General features: G+C 33.4%; 1 pseudogene; it reads right to left on the minus strand.

The window, feature by feature from the left end:
• Window positions 1-922: 922 nt before the first annotated feature.
• On the minus strand, window positions 923-26,926 carry LOC125839855 (pentatricopeptide repeat-containing protein At3g22150, chloroplastic-like; annotated as a pseudogene).
• Window positions 26,927-27,546: the final 620 nt, after the last annotated feature.

Below are 27,546 nucleotides of genomic sequence, written 5' to 3' on the forward strand. Positions count from 1 at the left end.
ATTGAAGTGGACTGTCATTATATCAGAGAAGTTGTAGATAAGAGAGTCATTACTCTTCAACATGTATCCAGTGATCTTCAAATTACTGATGTGTTTACAAAGTTTATGGCACGACAACGTCATCAGTTTCTGGTAGGCAAATTGATGCTTTTTCATCCACATGCATCAATTTGAGGGGGGGATGTTAGCATGATTGGACAGATTCTAAATAAATGTACATATCTATGTTATAAATCTAAATCTTTGTCTAATGATGATAGGAGATAGCATAGATTAATGTAGCATATTTTTAGAGATATTACAATTAGGAATACCATATATTTAGGGATATATAGTAGATTTTTAGGCATGTAAATCAAAATTCTTTCTATTTAATGGAAGAACTCTCATTTGAGAGAACTCATTTAGCAAAATTGACACCTCACTAGACATATTAATAGTTATCTGGACCAACCTTAACAAGTGTTATTAATGCCATTTGGCTCCAATATAAAAGCACCCATGAATTTGAAAACACTATATCAAAGAAAATCCTTAATTCAACAGTTTAAAGGTCGACCTGCAGGACAAGTATAAGTTATTCAAAGGAAAGAACTGGTCACCTAATTTAAATGTTCTTTAGTCAATCAGACAGCTTGATAGAAGTTATCATTTTGGATAAGACTCTTCTTTTTCTATCTGGGACTCCTCGTTTCCCACCAAAATGGTAAAATGGAAATTCTTGACTGATCTGTATTAATAAAGAAATATACGTAAATTTAACTAACTGAATATCCTACTTCTGAGTATCTTTACAAAGTAAGAAAACATAATTTAGAAGAAAAAATTAAACAAAAAAAAGCCAAAACACAACATAATTACCTTGAGTTTCAAAGGCAGCTGATCATTGATAAACTACAATCATATGAATTCTAGCAAAATCCTATCCAAAAATATCATGAATACCAAGGTACATAGTGGGAGAACTAATAACTTTTGATTCTTCTAACCCATAGATCCACTCTTCTATTAGTTCAAGTTTAGGCTTATAGCCAACATCCTTCGTATTGATGGGTAAATATCCCAACATATCATATATCATGCAGTACTGAGGATGCTTCTTAGCTTTAGATACAAAACAATGTGGATCTCCAGAAGTATCAATCCAACTACAGCCAACCTCCTTTGACAATCCCATTTTGCGCATTCCTCTTCTAACGTTATCGACAAACTACTAGTTTCCTTCCTCTGCATATATATTTGAAAGCAAAATATGATAACCAGAAATTCCATCACTCCCCTCTAATTCAAGCAGCTTACTGGAAACAATTTTCCCCCAATTAAAAATTTCTATGCACTTTGCAGGCGGCAAGGAGTGATCCCCATCTTCCCAAGACATTAACCTCAACACCCAACTGTTTAGAAAAATTATGAGCTTCATCCAACAGTCCAACTCTCCCTAACATGTCAACCACACAAGCATAATGCTTTGCTGATGGCTGAATCCCGTATTCTTCACCCATTAGCTCAAATATTTAAAGACCTGTATCAACCAATCTGGTGTAGCTGCAAGCAGACAGGACTGCTACGAAGGTAACAACATCTGGTTCTAAACCAGTCTGCCGCAAAGAGCAGAACATGGTTACACCTAGAATATGTGGCTATCATAGCCTTAAGCGAAATAACCTGTGAATCCTTGCATTTTTTATCAGACATGCATGTAGCTGTTGGGGCAAACTCCAAATGTTGCAACTGTAAAGTTGTCATAAGAGCGGATATAAATGTCACATCATCAGTAGTAACATCATCCTCTGCTTCTACAACTTCAAGAAAGAGATCAACAACTTTTAAAGGAAAATTGTTCTAAATGTACCCGCTAATCATAGAGTTCCATATCTCTGTAATTCTTTCACAAGTATTCTCAAATATTCTGGTAACCGAATCAACTCAACCAAGCCATTTACATATGCATTACCCAATTTCGCAAGAAACCCAAAAAGAACATCAGCAACTTTAACATCCTTTATTTATGGTATAGTAGGAAAAATATTAATAAAACTAACAACAGTTGGCTTAATGCCTAATCTCATCATCAAAAAACCACCTCACTGCTTCTGAAAACCACTTCCTTTTCACATACCATGAAAAATAGTATTTCACGCAACAACATTTCTCTTAAGAATAGTTCTAAACACCCTTTAAACTAAATCACAATCGATACCATTATTCAATGTAAGACAAGTAGCAGAGTACATATTTAACAAAGAATTACTAACAATCCTACTAGTATGAATCTCAGAATGCAGAATGTGATAATGCACGACTTTACCTACAAGAATCCGTTTGGTCTACGCGCAAGCCTTGAGAACAGAGGAATAAGTATATTGATCACATACGGATGAACCCACATGTTTCAATCGAGAATAAAATGAAATGGCTTCATGGGACATGTTATTACAGATAAACCCAATTAATATTGTGTTCCAAAGGGACAGTTGATGGTTGAGGAATTGTATCGAACAGTTGGCGGGCGAGATGGGGTTTGCCTTGTCTGCACAATTCGCTTAAACAAAAGCAAATTGTTCTGAGTTTTGAGTCTTTAAGAGTACATTCTTGGTCGGTGAGGGGTAGAGAAGAGTAATTTGGGAGATGGGTTAAGCTCAAAGATGGAGACTGTGAGAAAGTTGAAAGAAGAGGAAGAAGACAATTGTTTGGTCTTACAAATAATCATTCACTTCAATATTTCAATTTGTTTGTCCTGTTTTAACCTAACAAGTAGTTCCTTCGTTTAAAAAGAATGATCTAGTTTGACTTTTTAATTTTGTGGTTTTAAACATGCCACATGGAAGGTTGAAGTTAAAGTGTTGCAAAAAAAGGAAAGGGGTCATTCTTTTTTAAATAGACTAAAAAGGAAATTTGGTTATTCTTTTTGAAACATACTAAAAAGGAAATTTGGTCATTCTTTTTGAAACAGATGGAGTAATTTTTTTTAAAAATGAAATTAATTAATCTATATCTATTTATATCTATATTTATTCTGAATCAAAGTTATATTAAATGTACCAAAATGTCCTTTAATTTGGTGGTTTTAAAGATGCCACATGGAAAATTGAAGTTAAAGTGTTGCAGAAAAAGGAAAGGGGTCATTCTTTTTGAAACAGACTTAAAAGGAAATTTGGTTATTCTTTTTGAAACAGACTAAAAAGGAAATTTGGTTATTCTTTTTGAAACAGAGGGAGTATTTTTTCTAAATAAATGAAATTAATTAATCTATATCTATTTTTATTCTAAATCAAAGTTATGTTAAATGTACCAAAATGTCCTTTAATTTTGTGGTTTTAAACATGTCACGTGGAAAGTTGAAGTTAAAGTGTTGCAAAAAAAGGAAAGGGGTCATTCTTTTTGAAACAGACTTAAAAGGAAATTTGGTTATTCTTTTTGAAACAGACTAAAAAGGAAATTTGGTCATTCTTTTTGAAACAGAGGGAGTAATTTTTTTTAAAAATGAAATGAACTAAGCTATATCTATCTTTCTCTCTCTCTCTCTCTCTCTCTCTCTCTCTCTATATATATATATATATATATATATATATATATATATATATATATATATATATATTACCTTAAAAACATGAACTCCTAACTTGAATGTTGAATTACTATAATATCACTAACTTAGGTTGTGACTTTTTCATTGAGTTGTGAGTTTTTCGATAAGTTGTGACTTTTATCAAAGGGTTGTGATTTTTCGATGGGTTGTGGCTTTTCCAAAGAGTTGTGACTTTTCCAATAAATTGTGACTTTTCCAAAGGGTTGTAACTTCTCGGAATTGTCATTACTTTTCAGAGAAGACACAAAAACTATTTATTTATACTACCCTTTTTTGGCTATAAATAGAGGGGCTTCCTCTCATTTTCAACCACAATATTTTTTAATCTTCTACTCGTCTTCTTCTTGAATATTAATTTTTTTTGTGTGATTTATTGTCATTGAGTGAGTTTTGACGTTTAGCGGAATATGAAGTACCACTATTCTGATGAAGTAAACCGTTCTATCCTAAAAGAGTATATTCCATAACCTTGAGTACTTGAGGAAAATAATTTTGATGATATAATAATTATTGTTTTGCTTAATATATACATTAGTATGTAATGTTTCAATATATGAAGTTAGCACGATGTAGTCTAAATTCATTTATTTTTTTTAACAATTTCCCTTGTGATGTAGATATATGATTATGAATATCTTTTTCCAAAATATAGAGAATTGTCACGATTTTTTTTATGCTTAAGACAAAAGAATGACTTTATTTATCAATGCTACTTATGCGATTTATATTGTCAGGAAGTTTGCTTCAGAATAGTTATTACTATTTAAACATTGCTCTTTTGTTTTACTTATTTACTATTTTTTTAATATTTTAGTATTTTAGACGAAGAAAAGTTCATATGACTTGTAATAACGTCAATTGAAGTTTATATTAGTTTAATTTTTATTATTACTAATTCTAAATACTTAAAACCTATTAGTCTTTAAAACTAAAACACTATATTAATTTACATACAAGATTATGTAGTAACGAACATTAATATTGTAAAGGAAACTGAAAATTATAATATCTTATCTTTTATCCTTAATAACATAAGCATAAATTTATGACTGTAAAACAAAATACCTAGATCTGTAACATAAGCAATGATGTTAGTGAACAACTCAATAGGAGCAAAATACACAAATATTTAATTGTGCAGAAGAAGAAGAATAAGTTTAGAATTTTCGTTGTTTTAAAATTAGAGGAAATCCCTCTATTTATAGACAACAAAAGGTAGTGTGAACAAATTCTTGTTGTGCCTTATCGGAAAGGTCACAAAAATTTGGAAAAGTTGCAACCCATCGAAAAGGTCACAACCTTTCATAAAAGTCACAGCTTTTCACAAAAGTCGCAACTCTTCATTGAAGTCGCAACTTTTCATGAAAGTCACAACTTTTTATACAACTTACAACTTTTCATAAAAGTCACATCTTTTCATGAAAGGGAAGGCTAGTCTTGGAAATAAATAAATTAAAAGGGAATCCTGGTTTGTGGTGGCCCCACGTAGGCGGACCTAGGGTTCTTTTTTATATATATAGTAGGTAATTTACCGGCGTTTCACGTGGGCATAAATAATCTTTCTAAGCTTTTGAACAGCCTTTCCAATAATCAACTTTTATAAGAAAACAAGAATTAAATTTTAGTGGGTCTTAAAAACATTTTAACAGAAATTAAATGATTTGACATTATCACATATCTCAAGAATTTTAAATATATAATGAATACTTAAAAATATCTTGATATCTAATAATTTTTATCTTTTACATAATTTATCATAATATATGTTTGATGATATAATTGTCTCGTCAAAACCGAGTGATGTATTTATGTAGCGATTAAGCATATTTTTTTCTATTTTTTTGTACATAAAAATATAGAACTGATAATTTTATGGTTAGAATAACTCCTTGTTAAAAACAATTTATAGAAAAGTTTTCGATAATCAATATTAGTTAAAGATAAGTTAAGACCGTTAAAAATGTAAAACACAACAACATAAATAAATTTTTTTAGAGACAATCTACTTATCTGAGGTCAAACATTCACCACTTTTCGTTATTGTTACTTTGTTACCTTACACAAACTTTATAGAAGGAGAACAATAAATTTGAAACAACAGCGAAATAATATTGTTGACCCTTTTACAAATTCATTCTTCATTAAACTACTGCTCTGAAGGCCCTTCTAGATGCTTCATCAATGCAACTTTACGACTTTTTCAGAAATATGTATGTATAGTTGTTGCATTATGAAAGTACAAGTAGATCAAAATGTTGGATTCTAGACTCATGTTAAAGAATATTCTCGAACATTAAAAAATAAAAAATGAGGCTAACCTAGATAACTCAGTTGCTCAGTAATGACTTGGGACATAAAGGACAAGAAATCTATGTTAATAGACATATCTTTTGTAACTTAAGATATTACTTTTATTTAGAGCAGATTTTGTTTCATATTCTTCAAACTAAGATTGTTGAAAAGAGTCTTAACTAACACCAAAAATTTTAGTAGAGCTGAATGAGAAGGAAAAAAACACATTAAAAGGAAGAAAGCTTTGTCCAACTGAGATCATATACATACCAAACGAAAAATAATCAATACAATTTTAAGGAGACAACAAAACAGCGAGAAAAAATATTCATTCAAGGGAGTAAACTATGAGATATCCAATCATAATAACAAATCAGTCTAACCAAAGAAGTTCTCATGTTTAAAATAGCATACCTCAGAAAATTGACTAACACTTCAATCAACTTTCAATCCTTAAAGTACTCATAATATCCAGTGATAAAAATTAGTAAAAATATATAACATAAAAACAAAAATATATGGGCATGCAATGTTATTAACTCTCAAAGGATTTTGTAAAGAACACAAAATCCATCCTTGTATGTGAAGAAATGACGTTGTTGATGAACAAATTAGAGATTTGTAAGGGGTTTTTTTATTGTGCCTTCAACAATTCAAGTAGAGACAACTTGCTCGAATACCCAATTAACGTTTGTTATTTAATATGTACTAACAAATATTTATAACAATAATATTGCAGAAACATAAACAAAAAAATTTAAAGCATGTACTCAAAAATAACATAACAATTAATAATATAAGCATAAATTAATGACTGTAAAAACATACCAGGATCTGTAACAATAGAATGAAACAGAATGGAAAAAATTGAGCCCACTGACTGCACAGTGTCCCCTTAAGGAAATTATTCCCCCCTAGTACTCGAGATTTAAAGGAATAGATCCTCTTAGGAAAGAACAATTTATTCACCAGGGTAAGGATACAAAGAAATGGTGTCAATGAGTCATTCAATAGGAGCAAAGTACACAATTTTTAATCGTCCAGAAGAAGAAGAAGAAGTTCAAAATTTTCGTTGCTTTAAAAATGAGAGGAAATTCCTCTATTTATTGACAACAAAAGGTAGTGTGAACAATTGCTTATTGTGTCTTATAGGAAAGGTCACAACCTTTCTTAAAAGTCATAACTTTTCATAAAAGACGTAACTTTTCATAAAAGTCGTAACTTTTCATAAAAGTCGTAACTTTTCATAAAAGTCACAACTCTTAATAAAAGTCACAACTTTTCCTAAAAGTCACAACTTTTCCTAAAAGTCACAACTTTTCATAAAAGTCACATATTTTCATGAAAGGGGAAGACTAGTTTTGGAAATAAAATAAATTAAAAGGGAATTCTCGTTTTTGGTGGTGCCACATAGGCGGGTCTATATATGGTTCTCTTTTATATATATATATATATATATATGATATGATTTAATAGCAAATTTTTGTGAGATAAATATTTTCATAAAGGAAAATATAATAACATCAATTATATTTGCATATCAAATCTCTCTCGCTTTATACAAACAAAAATTATACATTGTATAATTTGTGTTTGTATAAAGCGAGAAAGAAAAAAGACTAAAAGAGAACTTGGAAGATTTGTATTTGAATCATTATAAGTGTATAGGACGAAGAGATATGTATTAAAATTTGTATATATAGTTCTCTCTTGCTTTATAAGAACACCAACACAACTTATACATTTGTTTTTGTATAAAGTGAGAGAGGCGAGGGAGAGTGGCGAGCAAATTCAAGGGAGAGAGACGAATGACAAAGTGTTTGCCACAGATAAAAATTAATTGAAACTTTTGTTATAACATTTATTTTGAATTAATAGTTTGCTATTGTATACTATTTTCCCATGATGAATTGGATTGTGTTTGCAATTTATTTACATACTTGAACAAATAGACATTTGCAAGGTGCAAACTCTGCAATTGCAGCGTCTATAGGCTTTCTCATAATTTGGATATGCTAATTTGGGAGTAGAAGGTGAGAGTGTCCAGCAGGCTCCTTCTCTGGCTTTCCCTTTAAGGGACGTGCTTCCTTAGTCGCGAGAATTTCCTCCCTCTCGTGTTGTCTCCTCACCAAGCACTCTTCTTGTTATTTCATCCTTTCCTCATATCTAATTTGGCCTGAAGGCTTTCTTTAGCTATGTTTGGAAGGATATAGAGGTACTAACTAATTTTAGGGTTGTACATATAGATGGTTCTTTGGTTCAGTTTTTTCATTTACCAAATCAAACCAGCTATATCGGTTTTATAACTTCATAAACCAAATCAAATCAATAGTGTTGGTTTTTCGGGCATGGGGTGTCAATTCACTCCCTTTGAATATGATTCATAACTTTATTCATCTTTTAGAAAGTTATTTTTCGTATATACATATTGTATCTAATTTTACAAGCATTAATATGTTTTGGTACCATTTTATTTGTAGAATTTAGATTCCAAAAGCCTGAGGATTTGCTGGAGATTGGAAAATACAACTATTATGCATGCAATTCCAGCACTCCTTCAAAGCAGTACAAAGATAGTCCAGCAATAGCATTCATGTTGGTACCTGGAGATTATTTCTTCAACTCCGGCAATTATGGTAGTTGCATCAATGGCCAGAAGCTATACGTAAATGTAGCAGCTCCAATTGATTATGATGTTGATGATAAGATTTGACATAACTATCAAAACACATATTTCAAAGTTAGACAATAATAACCGATTAATGAGTTCAGAATGACTGTGATCTTATTATATGTATGCACACATTTTCTTTCTTTTGTTTTTTTACACATATAGCTTTAGTCAAAGACAATAGGTTCAGTTGAACTCATAGAATCTGTGGGAGCTATACACCTTTTACTTGTTTAAGATGGCGGAAGAATGCTCATGGAGACACTCTCTTGATGTTTTGTTTCCAATGTGAATTCTGATATGTATTACATGAAATCTATTTTACCTGTTAACTTTCTTATTTTGTTTTTAATGTGAATTCTGATATGTATTACCAAAAATCAATTTGCTGAAACAACTAAAAACCACATTGGCTATTACTTTCACAAGACAAGGAGTACATATAATAAGTCAGAAGGGGGCGTTTAAACAGAAAAGTGATCCTTTTAGTATGTTAGTCCTTAATGTATGAAAAAGTGATATATTAAGGGCAGTGGCGGGAGGAAACAGACCACTTTTTCTACACATTTCGATTACGAGGTATATATAAATGACTAAAATAGTCTAACCCCATACATTAAGGACCATTTTGATCATTTAATTGATAAACAAATCTTGAAACAACCAAGTGCTATATCGATATTAACAACCTATCTGGTTGTGAGCAACTAATATCAATACTAACAGCTTCTCCTCCACCAAATCAAAACATCTGATTAGTGAACATGTCATGCAGATAAAAAATACCTTCATAGTCAAGAAGAGTTTAACTGAGGGGGCAAAGGGAGGTATAATCAGAAGCGGCCTCTGCAGCTGCATATATAACCGGACATTCTGCTTTGTGAAGTTGGTGCTTTCCCAACATAAAAAATGGAACTAATATCATTGTCTTCTTCCATGGGCTCAGTGACTAATGATCCTTTTTCACCTCTTCCTTACCTATAGGAAAATCTTCTCTTATGTCCTTCACCCCCTGCCCGAAAACAAACAATGTAGACAAAGATAGAAGGGAAAATAAGTGAACATTTAAGAACTACCTTTGCCAAATGATTATTTAGCTATTCAGATGAGGAAATTCGATCACTTATAACCAACATCAATGCGATCTTTTCCTGCGATGCTATTAATTTTTTGTCAGGTGATGGAGGTCAAAAAACCTTTTAGTGCTCCTCACTCAAATGTAAAGCCTTATAAGAACTTTTAGTGCTCCTCACTCAAAATCATTAGCACAACTAGAAAAACTTGATGATCACAGAGCAAAGTCAAAGCAAACTTCTGAGTAAATCAATCTACAGTTATAAGTTGTATCACCTATAAAAGCAAGCATTCAACTAAAAAGGAATCAATCTACAATTATAACTATATATGTGTGTGATTCCTTTTTCGTTGAATTCTTGTTTTCATAGGTCATACAACATATAATTGTAGATTGATTCGCCCAGAAGTTTGCTTTGATTGGTGCTTTGTGATCATCAAGTTCTGCTAGTTGTGTTGACATTTTTTTATACTCTTCTTTAACATGCTTTGTATTTAGGAAAGTTAATTTTTAGAGATATTATTTGTTCTTTGAAGGGAAAAAGTAAGATCTTTCATGTCTTTCCCTTTAAGATTTTTTGTTATGGTTCGGTAAAGCTTTCCTTTTTTGATATGATTTTCCTTGAGTTGAGGGTCAGTCAGAAATGACCTCTCTACCTCCGAAGGTAGGGTACGGTCTTTAGACGCTCTACCCTCCCCATACCTTAGTAGTGGTATTTCACTAGATATAATTTTTTGTTGGTTTTGTAAATCTTCCCTTTCTTGGATCTACTTTATACATTTTTCTTTAAGCCAAGTGTGTATCCGAAATAGCCTCTCTACCTCTGAAGATATGGGTAAGGTATATGTATAGTCTACCCTCCCTGACTCACTTGTATGATTACACTTGGTATGTTATTGTTTGTTGGTTATGTAAATCTTCCATTCAAATGATCAATAATTTTTTATTTCATGATGTATAAAGGTAATGACGACGCAAGAGAATGTGCACAAAATTACAAATGGTAGATTTATATATTGTTTTTGGTGTAGATTTTGAAGAGATGCAAAGTGATATTTACCTACTTGAATATCATGATATTCATCTTATTTCTATCTCATGAGAAAAAAATTGTGTCAACATTTTCTAGCGAGTCTTCTTTAATATGGTTTCCGTTGTTGAAAGTTAATGTGTAGAGATTTGAGTTTCTCAAAATGGAAAAACAAGAATTTTTATAGCTTTGATATATTTTGTCTTAGCTCATTCCCTAGTTTTAAGTGGTTAGATTGTGTTACAAGGAAATATGGGTTTTTCCTTTAAATATATGTTGGATTGAAGAGATTTGTTTCCCGTTATGTGGTACAAGGCAAAAGATCTTTTTTTGCTTCACTAACAAGAACAAAAATATATACTCAATGATATAATTTTTTCTTATCTTGAGACAAATAGTTTTCTCCTTTTTACTCCTCTTTCTTATTATAAAACCTTTCATCCGGTAGAAAAGGTAAAGAATGCAAATGTTTGAATAATAGCTTCGTATCTCTTGGGACTTCTGTGGTAGTATACCATATAAATCTTCATGTTTGTTCCTTTTACTAGTCACTCATTACTTTTCTTAGTGTCCATAACTGGTTTAAAAGAATGTGTCTTGCTGTGATTGTTTCTGATTTCTAAGTGTCAAGGGTTACAAAAAATCTTATTTTAGATGCCCGATATTTATGATAGTTACTAGTCATATATTGACACTCATCCGTTTTCTGAATCCTCTTAAAGAGCTTACCTTTTTCATGTTTGAGCTTTCCTTGTAGATCTAAAAGAAAATGAACACAGATCGAACATGCAATAACTTCTTATGGACAAAGGAGAAGAATTAAATCTTTGAGAATACTCTTACGATCAACAAGGATAACAACAATCTATTAGAGGAAATGGCAAAAATACTTCTTGGGAAATCGGCTAATGATATTAAGGATTATTGTAATATATTAATTGAAGATATCAATTTCATCAAGTCTAGATATGTCACATTACCTAATTATCCTAAAATGCAAAACTAGAATTAATAATCTGAATTGATGTTTATATCATTTTTTGTAGATGTAGAAAGACGAAAAGGGGCTTCTTGGACAAAATAGGAATATGGGTCAGTGTCTAGTATAGTTCTTGAGGATGACATTAATAATTCGAATTGATGTTTATATCATTTCTTGAATTTGATTGCACGACTTATATTTTTACTAAAATGGAATTTCAAAATTTCTTATTTCTCAATGACCACATTGGTGTGCTTCTAAACATCTCATATATTATTATATTTCTAGGTGGATAGAGTACATCTTCATATGTGTCATAGATTTATTTGGTCGTCACAAAAGCTTCTATTTTAAGGTAGCCTTCAAATAATCCTAATAGACCCTTGGGCTTAAAACATGTGGCTGGACCATTTTGTACAGGCCCAACCTTGCCCAATGTAGTTGGATTTGACTTAAGCCATGCAATCTTGACTTAAATAATTAATCTGGCTTTATTAACCCAAAATGTTGACTTGGTTCAATATTTCTTGAATTTATATCGTTGTTCAAAATTTTTATGGACTTAATCCCATAAAATTTTGCATGTCTTGATATTAACAAATTGCCTTTTCAGTACTGGATTGTATCTGTTGGTATTGTTTGTGTTTGTTAGCTTCTCCTAAATTGATATTTTGGGTATTTTGAGTTGGAACTATAACTCAAACAACTAGAAAAGAGGAAATATGGCTATAAGTTATGAGGGTAAGACAATTTTTGTTTCGGCGGATTAGTTTGCGGAGTCCTCTCAATATCTAGAATCCCTTAAAGAATTCACTTCAGTTACTACCCTTGTTGATTCAAGAAAAGCATATGTTATCTCCTCTTTGAATAACTGGGTGATTGATTCAGGTACTACAAATTACATAACACGTAATCCTAATATATTTCTACCTTTTGATCACACAAAGTATCCTCTCAAGTAATGGTAGTTGACCGCTCAACCATTAACATTGTGGGATTTGAAGACTTTCCTACAGAAAACAACGAATTACTTTCTGCCAGGCTCAGGAATTCTAATTTCTATTACTTTCTATTTATTTATTTTTTCCTGAATGTAGCGCTAGGTGAGCCGAGGCTCCTATATTAAATGCTAGACTCTACTCAAAAACTTCAATCGTAGAGACCATCTTTTTATTTTGTAGGATGTCCAACGGTCTCTATAGAAGAAAATGAATGGTTACAAAGACCATTACAGAAGAGAAAGTACTACTGATCATCAACCAGTGTGATGGGGACAAAGCACCTGACCTTGATGACTTCACTATGGATTTCTATAAGAAATGTTGGGATATTTTTAAAGAGGACTGAATGTTTACACAAAATTTATATTAAAGGAGTGCGTTTGAAAATCATTTAATGTTACATTCATCGTTTTAATCCCAAAGAAACCTGATGCAATTGAGCTAAAAGACTTCAGACCTATCAATTTGATAGGAGTAGTCTATAAAATCATCTCCAAGTTGCTAACAGAGAGAATGAAGAAACTCATAGTGTAATTGGTTGATGAAAACCAAATGGCTTTTTTGAGATGTAGGCAAATAATGGATGCAGCATTGTTGGCTAATGAATTGGTCAAATCCAGGGTAAACCAGAAGAAACCTAGTATTCTATGCAAGCTAGACATTGAGAAAACCTATGACCATACAAATTGGAATTTCCTTCTAAAAAATATAAAGGACATGGATTTGGTAGCAAGTGGATTGGCTGGATTAATAACTACATTTCAAGTGTGAAGTTTTCCCTCCTCATTTATGGAAACACTGAAGGCTTCTTCCAATAGCAGAGAGGTCTTAGACAGGGAGATCCTATGTCCCTATTTCTATTCTAAATAGCCATGGAGGGGCTGAATCAAATGTTCCAGAAGGCAAAGACTAATGGGTGGGAGAGGATTTAGTGCACTTTCTAATAGAGGGAAGGAGCTCGAGATCACACACTTATTCTATGTTGATGATGCTCTTATATTCTGTGAGGCAAGGGATGCACCTATTAGACACATAAGAGTTATACTCACTATTTAGTAGAGCTTTTAAAGCCTCCATGTCAATTGGTTGAAAAGCCATCTCATCCCTATCAACCAAGTTGACAATTTTCTTAGGCTAGCTGAGACATTGAGTTGTTAAAGTGGCTATAGAGATTTTGTATAGAATATAGAGCCTTATAGGAGAGTTTTGTATCAGGAAAGTATGATCTATTTAACCGGTGGACAACTGAAGAGGTTATGGGAACATTTGGATATAGTGTTTGGAAGACCATTAGAAAAATATGGCCACATTTCAAAAACAACATATGTATTAGTGTTGGGGATGGACGAAAGACAGTAATGGAATGAAATATAGATAGAGGAAGACAGTTTGAGAAACCAATTCCCTTTTCAATATTGAGTATGCAGAACAATGACACTATGGAACAAGTCTGGAGTCAACAAGGTTAGAATCTACATTTTAGAAGAGCATTGAATGATTGTGAAATTGAGGAGGTTGCCAAACTATTAGAGGTTCTTAATGATTTCCTAGGTACTTCTTATAGGTTTGATAAGCCAATATGGAAAATACACAACAAAAGGGTCTATATAATGAAATCATGCCATTGAGAGATCAACTATAATTTCCCACTGTTTCAGAGACAACCCTAGAAAATGCTATTGAAGGTGAAATGTCCATTGAAGTATCATGTTTTGTTTGGCTACTAATTAGTAAAACATGTCTTACTTATGAGTCCCTATAGAAAGAGGCATGCCAATTTGTTCAAGGTGCTTTATGTGTGAAAAAAAAGCTGAAGTGAACAGCCATCAACCCATACATTGCCAAATAGCTGCCAATTTGTGAATATCTTTTATGCATTTGAGGGGTTAACTAGGGGATGCCAAAGACTACTTTGGAGCTTCTGAAGAGTTGGAAGCAGAGGGAAAAAGGAATAATAGTTGAAGCTCTTCCCAACATGTAGGTATTGGTCCATATGGAAGGAAATAAATACTAGGTGTTTTAAAGGACAAAAAATTACTTTTCAAAGGATGAAAAAATTGTATTAGTCTTCTATTTCTTTGGTGTAAACAAGATTTGGTGGGGGAGGTTGTAGAAGTAGTTGATTTCTTAGGAAACTTGTAATTTAGTTACCCTCACAGGGTTGTGCCCATCACACTATGAGATGTAAATTTCCAATTCATCATATCTTGGATGATGATTTTTTTTTGTGAATACAAAATTACCCTTATTTTTAAAAAAATCCATAGTTGGCTTTCAATTTGATTTATGTGAGTAAACTTTTTATAGATCTTAATTGTTCTATTTCATTCTTTCCCGATCATGCATGTTTTGTGATCTTGCTACACATAAGGTTATTGGTAAATGATATATATACATTTGATTATCTATAACTATATATATATTTTACCTTAAAAGTATGAACTCCTAACTTGAATGTTAAATTACAATAATATCCCTAACTTAGGTTGTGAATTTATCGATAAGTTGTGACTTTTCTAAAGAGTTGTGACTTTTTCAATAAGTTGTGACTTTTCCAACGGGTTGTGACTTCTCGGAGAGATCTGACTTCTCGGAGAGATCACTTTTTCGATAAGTTGTGACCTTTTTCAAAGGGTTGTGATTTTTTGGTTAGTTGTGAGTTTTCCAAAGAGTTGTGACTTTTTCAATATGTTGTGACTTTTCAAAAGGGTTGTGACTTCTTGGAAAGGTCATGACTTTTCAGATAAGACACAAAAAACACTTGTTCATATTACCCCTTTTTGACTATGAATAGAGGGACTTCCTCTCATTTTTCAACCATATTTTTTTTTTATCTCCTACTCTTCTTCTTACATTTTTAATTTTTTTGTGTAATATATTGTCGTTGACTGACTTCGAAGTTTAGCTGAATCTGAGGTACTATTCTGATGAAGTAAATCATTCTATCCTAAGAGGGTACATTCTACAACCTCGAGTACTTGAAGAAAATAATTTTAATGATATAATAATTATTATTTTTCTTAATATATGCATTAGTATGTAATGTTCCAATGTATGAAGTTAACATGATGTACTCTAAATTCATTTGTTTTGGTTACCAATTTCTCTTGTGATGTAAATATATGCTTTTGAACATCTTTTTCCAAAATTATTAAACTTCTCAAGAGTGAAAATATGTGAATATATATGAATCATTTAAAAAATTATCAATTACAAAATAAATTTTATATTCAATAATATGGAATAAACATTTTCATTTTGCGCTGCACTAAATTAAAATCTATTAACTATAAGAAAAAATAGTAACATTAATTAAAAGTCATATTTATTTATGTAAGTATAAAATTTATTAGAAATACATCTATTGCACATTAATGCTTTAGTTATAATACTATGAATTCTCTTAGTTATTATTAATTATTGCAAATGTTATTCACACTCTTTAACATTCTTTAGTTATAATATTATGAATTCTCATAGTTATTACATTAATTATTTTTATCTTTCATCTTTTCTTGTTTTAACTTTTGACCAATAATTTTTCATATTATTACACCGCCATATATATGTGATAACACGATGTTGTTATTTTTCCTTGGATGAATCATGATTGATTGAATAAATTGAAAATCGTTTACAAGTATATGAACTACATCTTTGTCGGGTGTAAGATAAACAGGTGATTATATATATGATTTCACAGATAAAATGTATTCTTTCATTTTACTTTTTAGTTTTTCGGGTTAAAAAAAGGAAACATTTCTCATTTAACTATGGATAGTCAAATAACCATCTTTGATTTATGTATACAGTCAATCGAGAAGTCAAATATGAGAGCCAACAACATGAACGTCATCTATTATGTTATAACTTATAAAATAAAAATTAATATACAAAGATTAGTTCTAAAAAATAAAATGTAGTTGTTCTCTTCACATGTTCATATGACATCTAAATAATTTAACGTGGAATACACGTACTAAGAACATCTAGTTAGATGACAAGAAAAATACCCAACAAGTATCGTCTATAAGGTGATATTAATAAGATACGACTAATTACATGATTGAACCTCATCAAATTGAAATAAGCATATGCATATTATATTTAACTAATAAATTTTTTCATTGATCTTCTTCATAGATTCGCGTGAATAAGAGATATGTATGACGATCTACATTGAACATTCATAAAAGAATCTACAATATTATTTTGTGCAAAGATTATTATTCAAATCTTCGCTTAAATAAGCAATACTATCTACTATAAAATATATTTTCTGAATTAGTAATCATGTGCAACGCAAGTGTCGAAAAACTAGTATCCTTAATAAATACGAGTCCCGATTTGTTGTCTGCACAAGTGTCATGACTTTATTAGAAGCACATTGTCGATTGGGAAATCATTCTTTACTTTTGGTAAAGAAGCTCTGTCCCCGGTTTCAAAATGTTCTTCTTTGAAATTCAAATCATGCCAATTTGCAAAACATCATCGCAACACGTTACGTCCAAAGGTTAATAAGCAGATTGAGTAAGCTTATGAGCTAATTCGTTGTGATGTTTAGGGAAGATTTCCCTTCGGTTCCAAAACTGGACAAAAGTATTTTGTCACTTTTGTGGATAATTTCAATTGAATGACTTGAATTTATTTCATGAAAAGTCCCTCTGAAATGTTTACTCACTTTTGTGTCTTTTTTGTTGAAATCATAACTCAGTTCAATGGTATGATGTGTATTTTAAGGAATGATAATGCTAAAGAATGCATGTCGGGCTTGTTTCAATCCTACTAAGAAAACACAGTATTCTCCATTAGTCGTGATATGTTGATACACCATTTCAAAATAGAGTTGCTGAATGTAAGAATAGGCATCTATTTGAGATAGCTCAAGCACTTATGTTTCAAATGACAGTTCCTAAATAACTTGGGTTGATACAGTCTCCACGACTTGTTTTCTGATTGTTATACATGGTGCTTGTTTGTAATATGCCTTACATTGTTCTTTTTATAAACAAGTCATTCTGATGTAACCAAAGGTATTCAGAAGTAAGTGTTATGTTCGAGAGGTACTACCATCTATTACTAAGTTGGACCCTAAGGCATTGGAATGGGTTTTGTTGAGTTATTCTTGTCTTTAGAAAGGGTATGAATGTTATTCTACTAAACTTGGCAACTATTTGGAGTAAAATGATGTGATATTTTCAAAATCTACACAATTCTTCTATACCCTTCCTAGTTTTACAAGTCAGCGGGTGGAAGATGAGTGGTTAATTTACCAGGTTACTCATGTTATGCAATCAGATGATGTTATTATTCCATCTCCTAGTTACTCTATTGAGTACCACACAACTGTTGCACCTTCAACACATGTTCCAGCAAAACCACCAATTGTTCAAGTTTATTCAAGGAGACGAGAGGTCGATAATATATGTGTTGCACTAGTTCCTTTGTCATCAAATCCTTCTATACTTGATCCATTAAAAAAAATTGACCTCCCTATTGTGCTTTGTAAAGAAAGACGGGTTTGCAAATCCACATATTTCATTGCTAACTTTGTTTCCCATGATTGCTTATCTTCTACATCTGGATCCTTGATTTCTTCTCTAGACTCTGTTTCAATACACAAAACTGTGAAGAAGGCTTTGAATCATCCTAGATGGTCAAATGTGATGCTTGAGGAAACACATGCATTAGAGGAAATCACACATCAAATTTGGTGGAATCAACGGGGATAAACCAGTAGGATGTAAGTGTGTGTTAAAATTTAAAGTTAATCTAGATGGTTCCATGGCAACACTTAAGGCCAGGCTTGTGGCTAAAGAATATGCTTAGACTTATAGGGTACTATTCTAGCACCTTTTCTCTGGTTTCCAAACTCATTTATGTCTATTTGTTCATTTCTCTTACTGTTTCTAAGAATTGGCCTTTACACTAGTTACATATGAAGAATGGATTCCTTTATGGTGATCTTTAAGAGGAAGTGTATATAGAGCAACCACTCGATTTTATTGCTTAGGGGAAGTAGAGAAAGCCTTTCATTTGAAGAAGTCCGTGTATGGCTTCAACCAGAGTCCCTAAGATTGGTTTGACAAGTCTAGTGAGATAGTTCAGGCGTGTGGGCTGAGCATATGTGATCACTTTGTTTTCTATCGACTATCTGCAACTAGCACTATCCTACTTATTGTGAGAGGATCTTTTCCCTTTAAGTTTTTCTTGCCTACTAGGTTTAATACGAAGGACTTAGGCGAGTTGAAATATATTTTGGAAGTAGAAGTAAATAGAAGCAAGACAAAAAAATTTCTATCTTAGAGAAAGTACATTCTTGACCTACTCGTAGAAACTGGAAAATTGGCAGCCAAACCCTATAGTACTCTACTTGTTCACAATGTGCATCTTATGAAAGTTGATGGAACCCTTTTTGATAATCTAGAAAGATTTAGAAATTACGAATGTTAGGATCTAGCGAAATCAATGTACCATATGACTTTATCAGTTTCTCACTCACGTAGGCATATTATCGTCAGATAATAAACAACCATTCTATACCCTGCATGTTCACAAATGAACCACCCAGCACCAAGGTGAGTTGAAATACAACAAGGATGATAGTTTAGGTAGGTAAAGTGAACAATGATAGTTTAGGTATGAAACTCGCAAAAAGTGATGGTTTAGATGTGTTTTTGTCCATTAACTCTTAGTAAAATTATTTACCTTATCCAAAAAGACAAAAAATCAAAATTAAGATGTCGTTACGCCCTTTGTCCCTTGTGAAAACTGAAGGGCATTAATTCACATTAAATTGACACAAGCAGCCTGTAAGCAAGGATGTGGAACCTAATAAGCCAAGTAAAGATAATATGGACTCGAAACTTAATTGTTTAGCAAAAGTCTATATTCATATTTACACAATAAAACCTCCTACTAATCACTAGAACTAATCCTAATTTATAGAAAGCTTTTCTTTGTCAATGTCCAATATTTTAAGCCGATAACCGAATAAGGAAAATTTCAGAGATTATCTTATCTATATTATTTGTTGTAGCTTCAGAACAATTTTCAGAAATGAAAAACTCAACTTATGCCAGTTCCATTGATATTCACATACTATAATTAGTTGAACCAACCTTAGCAGACATATTAATAGTTATCCGGACCAACCTTAACCAGTGTTATTAATGTCATTTGGCTCCAATATAAAAACACTCATGAACTTGCAAACACTATATCAAACATCCTTTATACAATAGTTTAAAAGTCGACCTGCAGAACAAGTATAAGTTATTCAAAGGAAAGAACTGGTCACCTTAATTAAATGTGCTTCAGTCAATCTGCAGCTTGATAGAAGTTGTCATCTTGGATAAGACCCTTCTTTTGCTACTTGGGACTCCTCCTTTCACACCAAAAAGGTAAAATGGATATTCTTGTTATCTTTGTATTAATAAATAAATATGCATACATTTCACTAACTGAATATCCTACTTCTGAGTGTCTTTACAAAGTAGAAAAGCATAATTCAGAAGAAAAAACTAAACTTAAAAAAAGCTAAAACATCACTTAATTGCCTCGAATTTCAAAGGTAGATGGTCATTGATAAACTACGATCATATTAACTCTAGCAAAATCCTGTCCAAAAATGTCACGAATACAAAGGTTGTCACGACCCAAGGGTACCCCCTAGACGTAACAAGGCACATAGAACCCTGAAAGGAACCATGTAAGCCACTTAGCATATCATAACATAAGTAAAGAACAATAAAGAGTAAAATGCATTTTCAAGTCTTAAGAAAATTTTTTTCCATAAAAGCAAAGCGGAAGTCTAGACTTGTCTCAATTAGCCATCTATTACAATCGAAGTACCAAATAAGGTCACAGCCCTTACAACATAGTTCTCAAATGAAGATACAAGAAAGGAACTATAAAATCATCACCCGTCCTCGAACCTTGAGGACCTCATCATGGAGACATTGGAAAACATAAGTCATAAACCATATTGTCATGCATAGATCATCATATCATAATGGACACATATCATAAGTACCCTCAAAGTCTACTTGTGCAATGCATGAGTAAGATCCCATAATCCTACCCATACTAAGTTAAGCTTCTTGAGTAGCTATTGTCCATAAATCATATTTTTGTCTGTATTAACATACTAGGGAATAAGCCTTAACTGACTTTGACCATATGAGCTAAACATGGAATCCGGTGTCTACCCCACACCGAAAAGGGGTTGTCCTACTTGCCTAAGGTAGAACCATACTCTTAACTTAGGTGGATCCACTAGCTAAAGATCTATGAGGGCACATATTTGTGGGATAAGGGGATTGCTACTAGAAAACCCAACCTCAACTAACGGAAGAGGTTCCATCCCAAGAGATTACTACTAGGAAAACCCAACCTCAACTAACGGAAGAGCTTCCATCCAAGAGATTACTACTAGGAAAACCCAACCTCAACTAACGGAAGAGCTTCCATTTCATATTAATATCCACTCAATGCTAAGCATTGATTCCCAGAATTTACATATTAAGGCTTGACTTAAATTCATAATCATGGAAGAATGTTTTAACGCTCAATCCAACATAATCATACTATAGCTCCTAGATTCACTATGTGAGAATAGTCTTTCAACCCTAGAATCATCATATTATGAGAGTACCTCTCACCTCATACCATATCATATATTTATATAAAAGAGAATCCTATGCCCGCCTACGTGGCACCACCATAAACCAAGATTCCCTTTTAAATTTATTTATTTCCAAAACTAGCCTTCCCTTTTCATGAAAAGTTGTGACTTTTTTGAAAAACTGGAACTTTTATGAAGAGTTGTGACTTTTATGAAAAATTATGACTTTTATAAAAGGTTGTGACCTTTCCGAAGGGTTGTATCTTTTCCATAGAGTTGTGACATTTCCGACAAGGCACATTAAACATTTGTTAACACTACCCTATGTTGTCTATAATAGAAGAATTTCCTACCACTATAATTTGTAGGTTTTTTTCCCGCTATAGGGTAGTCAATAATTCAAATACATTAATTAAGTTTTTATGAAGTTTGTTTCATTCCTAAAAGTTTTCTTCCTCCAATTTCATGGAGCTTAATCTTTACTATAAGTCATATTGATTCATGTAACTATGACAATTTCTTTTTCCTATTTTGGTGACCCTTTTTTAACCCTTTTAAAGTTTCAGCAAGGATGAATGAAATTTGATCTTTTTTTTGTCCCTTTCTACAGGTTTTTTCATATAAAAAAGAAAATTGATTTCAATTGCAATGTGACATTACTACTCTTGGACCTCTTAGTGCACAACTCATAACGCTGCTGAAATGGTTGATGGTTGAATTCATTACATTTGGTTCTTTAGTAAACACATCTTTTATTTCTGCCACTATTATATGTATGTTTTTTCCGAATTCAAATACATTAATTAAGTTTCCTATGAAGTGTGTTTCATTCCTCAAAGTTTTCTTCTTCCTATTTCATGAAGCTTAATTATTTACTATAAGTCATAGTGATTCATGTATCTATTGCACTTTCTTTTTACTATTTTGGTGACTTTTTTTGAATTTGGTTCAAAATTTCAGTGAGGACGATTGAAAACTTATCTTCTCTTTTGTCCCTTTCTATAGGTTTTCTTCATATACTTTTTGGGAAAATTGCTTGTGGGTTGTGCTATATTTGATAGCGCATAACAACAAATATCTGATAACTAATATCGAACCAATGATGAAGTTTGTTAAAAGAACCAAAATGATTGCTCTCTTGCTTTCCACAATCAGTATATTATATTAATTATTTTTTCTTAGGTACAAACATTTTATATGCCATTGCACTATTCCTAGGATAGTTGTGTAGAGACAATTTGTCCACATCTTTTATCTCAAGTTTACTATTAATAACTTTTATCGGTAATAAATATACACGTTCACGAAGAGTGCTACAGGCTTTACCGACATTAATTAATTGTCATTAGATTTAATGTTGCCATAGACTTTAAGGACATTTATACAGAGTACCAATTTCCTTTGAAAATACATATTTAGGGACAATTAAGCTATTAATTGCCGTTAAAGATCATTATTTCTGTAGTGACACTACTAGAAATTTGACTTACTGCAATGCTTATATAGCAACGATCATACAATCGTAGCAATAGCTCACCTATTACAACGGTTATAACTGTTGCCAAATATCCTTAAATCTAATAGAACAATTCTCAAAATGAACCGTTACATCATCCCTATAACTATCCCTATAGAGAATTCTATGGCTACAAATTTTAGAATCATTGCAATAGATAACTATATGGCAACCATTATTTTAGGAAAAATATTGTGCTTCTGATTTTTATCCCTAAATATATTTCCCTCCACTAATTTTGCAAAGCGCCAAATATGTTCTCTCATTAAAAAATCTAAAAGAAAAAAACCCTATTCCAGAAATTTTCAGCGAAGTGAGGATACTCCACAAAACGACTAGGAAGCCCTATTCCAGAAAATTTCAATCAAAGTGACTATTCCAGAAATTTGATATGGGCCTACATACCGAGGACTAAGTTTTCCTTTCTTGCCAAATGTCATCACACCCTTCATGGGTGAGATTTATAAATAGACCCAATCATTAACTTTAAATTCTAGATCCCTTCTTCTCACATCGGCATAAGACTTTTGTCTACTTTGAGCCTTTCTCAACCTCTCTCAAAGAAGCCAAACTTTATCAATGGTGTCATAAACTAGCTTGGGACCTATCAAAGCAATTTCGCCTACCTCAAACCAACCAACCGGAGACCTATATCTCCTACCAACAAAGCTTCAAAAGGATCCATATGATACGCTCAAAGTACACATCCCTAAAGAAGCATAAGCGATCATTATCAAGTAAAGAACCCAACTTGTAGGTTGGGGTCTATCCCACGAGGAATATGGTTTAGACTTAAACTTAACTGACTATTATATTCGTTTAGTCAATGTATTTCCAAAAACAAGTAATTAAAAGGGGGGGGGGGGGAGGGATTTGTGAAACAAATTCTGAAAGTTATGTGAACAATTAGTAAGAAATATTCAAACTTTTGTTGTTATCAAGATGAGAGAGAAACTAGGGTGTACGTGTTCCCAATAAGCTCATAACGCGGTAATCCTAGTAATAGTAATTCTTTCCTAGTGTATTTCATACAAAGTGATAAGTTAGGTATCTCTAATTCCTTGGTCCGGCAACTAGAGAATTTCACCCCACACCTTGGTCAGGCTACGTGTGTATAATTTACTAACCCTTACCTTTACCTCATATTAGACATCACATCGATGTATGGCTTAGTTTTCACCCTCGCACCAATCAACATTAGAATTTTAGATAGTATCACACTAAATCTATGTTAATAATTCTTTTCTTATTAACTACCTCCTTGATCCGGCAAGTAGCAACAAGGTGAGTTCTAAGGCGTGCACTCGTTAAAAAAGACTTCTAAAAGAAAGAATTATCAATGCATGCAATAACACTATTCAAGAATTATTTAATTACTATTCATACTTTGTTAATCGCTCATGGTTCCCACAACCCTAGTTGTGGATTTAGTTACCCATAGTAGCAAGAACACAATTCATAATTTTAGATGAAGAAATCATGAACTTACATAATGAGAAGAATAAACCTAGAATCTCAACTTGAATTTCAACGTGAAAATCTTTAAAACGAACTTAGGAAATCAAGAATTGCTAAAGTTGCAAGTTAATCTCGAAAGCCAAAAACTAGGACAAAAGTAATGAAGTCTAACCCCCAAAATGAGGTTTACATACCCTATATATAGAAAAATAAGTCCTAACTAAAAAGGAAATGAAATGAGGAAATAATGTTTCAGGAGGCGGTTTCGATCGACGATACTGGCCTACGGATCGTGGATTGGCCTACGGTCCGTAGGTCCCTTCTGTGACTCAGGACTTAGGCAAATTTTTAGCTTCCAAAACATCATCTCTGAAGCAAACGATGGATCAACAGTACAGACCGTTGTTTGATCCACGGTCCGTAGATCCTCCTCCGTATCTCCACACTTAGAATCTTCAAAATCAGGTACTAGAACCCCATCTCTGAATCATTTGACGGAGCAACAATACGGTCCATAGATCAATCTACGGTCCGTCAATTGCAACCGTGGTTCCACACTTTGTCAAGTATTCCCTGATCTCCTTTAATGCCTTGCCTGCCCATCTACGACACCCATCTACAGAGAGTGAATGGACCTACGGTCCGTGGATCACCTCCGTAGATGCCCTTTTATGCACATCCTTGAGCTGTGTCCCTCAATTTCCACGGCTGAACATATTTCCTGCAAACATGATAAAAATACATAAAAACCAATACAATATGGCCCTAGACACACACACAACTCTTAAGTGAAATGTATTAAAATTCCGTAAACTCACGGTATATCAACACCCTCAACTTAAATTCGTTGTTTGTCCTCAAGCGACGCACTAAGACTCTAAACGACACTTGTATAGAATCAAGCATTACAAGCACAAACAATCACAAGGATCTCTACCCCGACTCTCTTCTCAAGTGCAAATCTTTTCTCTCAGACTCAACAAGCTAACTTGTGTGGATCCAATCATGACAAAGACTGACCTACCAACACACAACATACACTGTTTAACTATCACCAAGGTACCAAATTTTCGACAATGTAACTAGTGCCCTTACTTCAAATGAAATCCCTTTTTCAGTCAATGAATTTTATTTTGAGTTCAAGGATTCATTCAACAATCACACTCAGAAGTAACTTCAAGTACGGTTAGTGCTCAATACCATAGGCTTGCCCTTATTTTCACTGATTAGACTCTCCAAACTAGGTTCTGGGATAATTATAGGACTTTCTTGGCTTGTAATGTAGGTTCAGGGTCAGGTGTGGTACATTTGGGTACTTTTCAGTGACTTTCTGCCCTCTTTGACATTACATTAGCTTTCTACCTGTTTTTGCCCTATTTTTGACATCCTATAGTTTTACCTTCTTTCCCTTGATTCTCTTCAACCATGGATGTGACTTTAGACTTTGTAGCTCTTTATTTTTCACTTTCATCTTTTTCTTATGTTTTATTCTTTTTTTTAGCTTTCAACAAGTCCAATCATTTCCCCTCTCTTCTTTTTCTCTTTTTCAACATCAAACTCTTTTCATACCCATTTTTCTTTCAGTTTCCTCTTTAATAGCCACCCTCAACTTATGGATTTTCCATTGGTTGAGGTGCACAATACCCGATATCGGATTAGGGCCAAGATTGAGGTTACTTTGTACCTTAGCCTCCCTCAACTTAGGCTTTTGGCCTAAGTCGAGGTGAACATGTCCAAGGAGGGACCGGGGCCAACATAGTAGATTATGGGAAGGTGAGTTAGGGGTTTAGAAAGGAATGGTCTAATTTAGGCTCAAAGCATTTGGATCAAAGGGAGAATTTAATTCATTTGGTTGGATTCTTCTTTTGGGAAATTTGTGGACTTATTAGAACAAAGGCCTATGATCACTTCCTAGCCTCTAGAGTAGATTGTCTTAGCAGGACTAACCGAGCAAGTTCTAGATTGGCACAAAAATTGTTTGAACAGTCAACTATTCTCACACACTCTTGGCACATAGTTTCATTATCAGATTATCAGATTAGCGAGTTCAAGTTTTAGCTTAAGTCATGCCATCCAGTTGGTTCATTATCATTTCATACTCAGAGCCAACACATTCAACTCATTCTAGCCTACAAATTTTAGCACATATCACAAACTTTTGGACGGGTATCAATTTTTCAAAAATCTTTCGTCATTATGCTTCATTCTTTTTCATGCTTCTAGACATACAATACTAACACATGCCGGTTCAACAAAAATTAAGCAGTCTATTGGGAGAAAAGAACGCAGGCAAGAAAACCTGAAGAGAGGATTATGAGTTGGGTTACTCAGACTTCACCCTATCACTCACAATCCATTTACCCCACCCCTAACAAAAAAATATGTGCAATTGTCCCCAATACACACAAAAAGTAGTAAAAATTAATGGATTTGGGTGAAGCAAATTTGTGGTGCGTAGAGCCGATGAACCATCAACAAACGGGTGGGTTCGATTTCCAGGAGCCCACTAAGCAACATTGGGGCCACCCTCAGTAGTGATATTTATCATTCTAACCGCACCATCAGTGGTGCTCATATCATGACCCACAATATTTGGAACATCAAAAATGGGCATAGAACTTGATGCCCCAACAACACTCTCACGAACCCTCTCCTGGCATAACTGCTGATATAATATCGAAGCCATCTTAGACTACTTCTCCTACTTGTGCTCCCTCTTCTTGGCTCTTTCAACCTCAGTGGCCTCAGATGTGTGTCTTGATCGGTGTCACTTACCTCGGGCTGGTCGTCTGCGTCGCCATTGAATAATGCATCAAGGACCGTATCGTCAGACAAAGTAGTAGGTGTAGCTTGTGGCTCAACTTGCAAGTGTGGTAAGAATGACATCAACGTCTGCCCTGAGACTGGCTAACTCGGTCCGAAAAGAGGATAGATCTATAGTCGGGGCCATTCGCTCGAGGACTCTCAATTCAAAGGCATCGAGGTGCTTATTAACGGCTTGGACCTTCTGGTACATCATGCTCTCCATCCTTCGCTCCATTCTAGTGTCGAACTCTGCTATCGACTTTTGTATCCATGGCGGGACATGGTGGAGAAGCGTGGCCAACTGAGCCTCCAATTTCTGAACCCTAGCCAATGGTACAACAGTAGCTCTCAAAGGCGGAGTGGATCTGGACGAGCTAGGAGCCCGACTCGCGGCCTGAGATGAGGAGCCGGGACATCATCAGTGTGGACTGGAGGGGAAAGATCATCACCCTGAATCTGCTCCCCAACATTTACTAAATTAGCTCCCATGGGGGGCACATC

Source organism: Solanum verrucosum, unplaced genomic scaffold (genome assembly GCF_900185275.1).
Source record: "Solanum verrucosum unplaced genomic scaffold, falcon-dt-bn FXZP01000221.1, whole genome shotgun sequence".
In the NCBI taxonomy this organism is placed as follows: domain Eukaryota; kingdom Viridiplantae; phylum Streptophyta; class Magnoliopsida; order Solanales; family Solanaceae; genus Solanum; species Solanum verrucosum.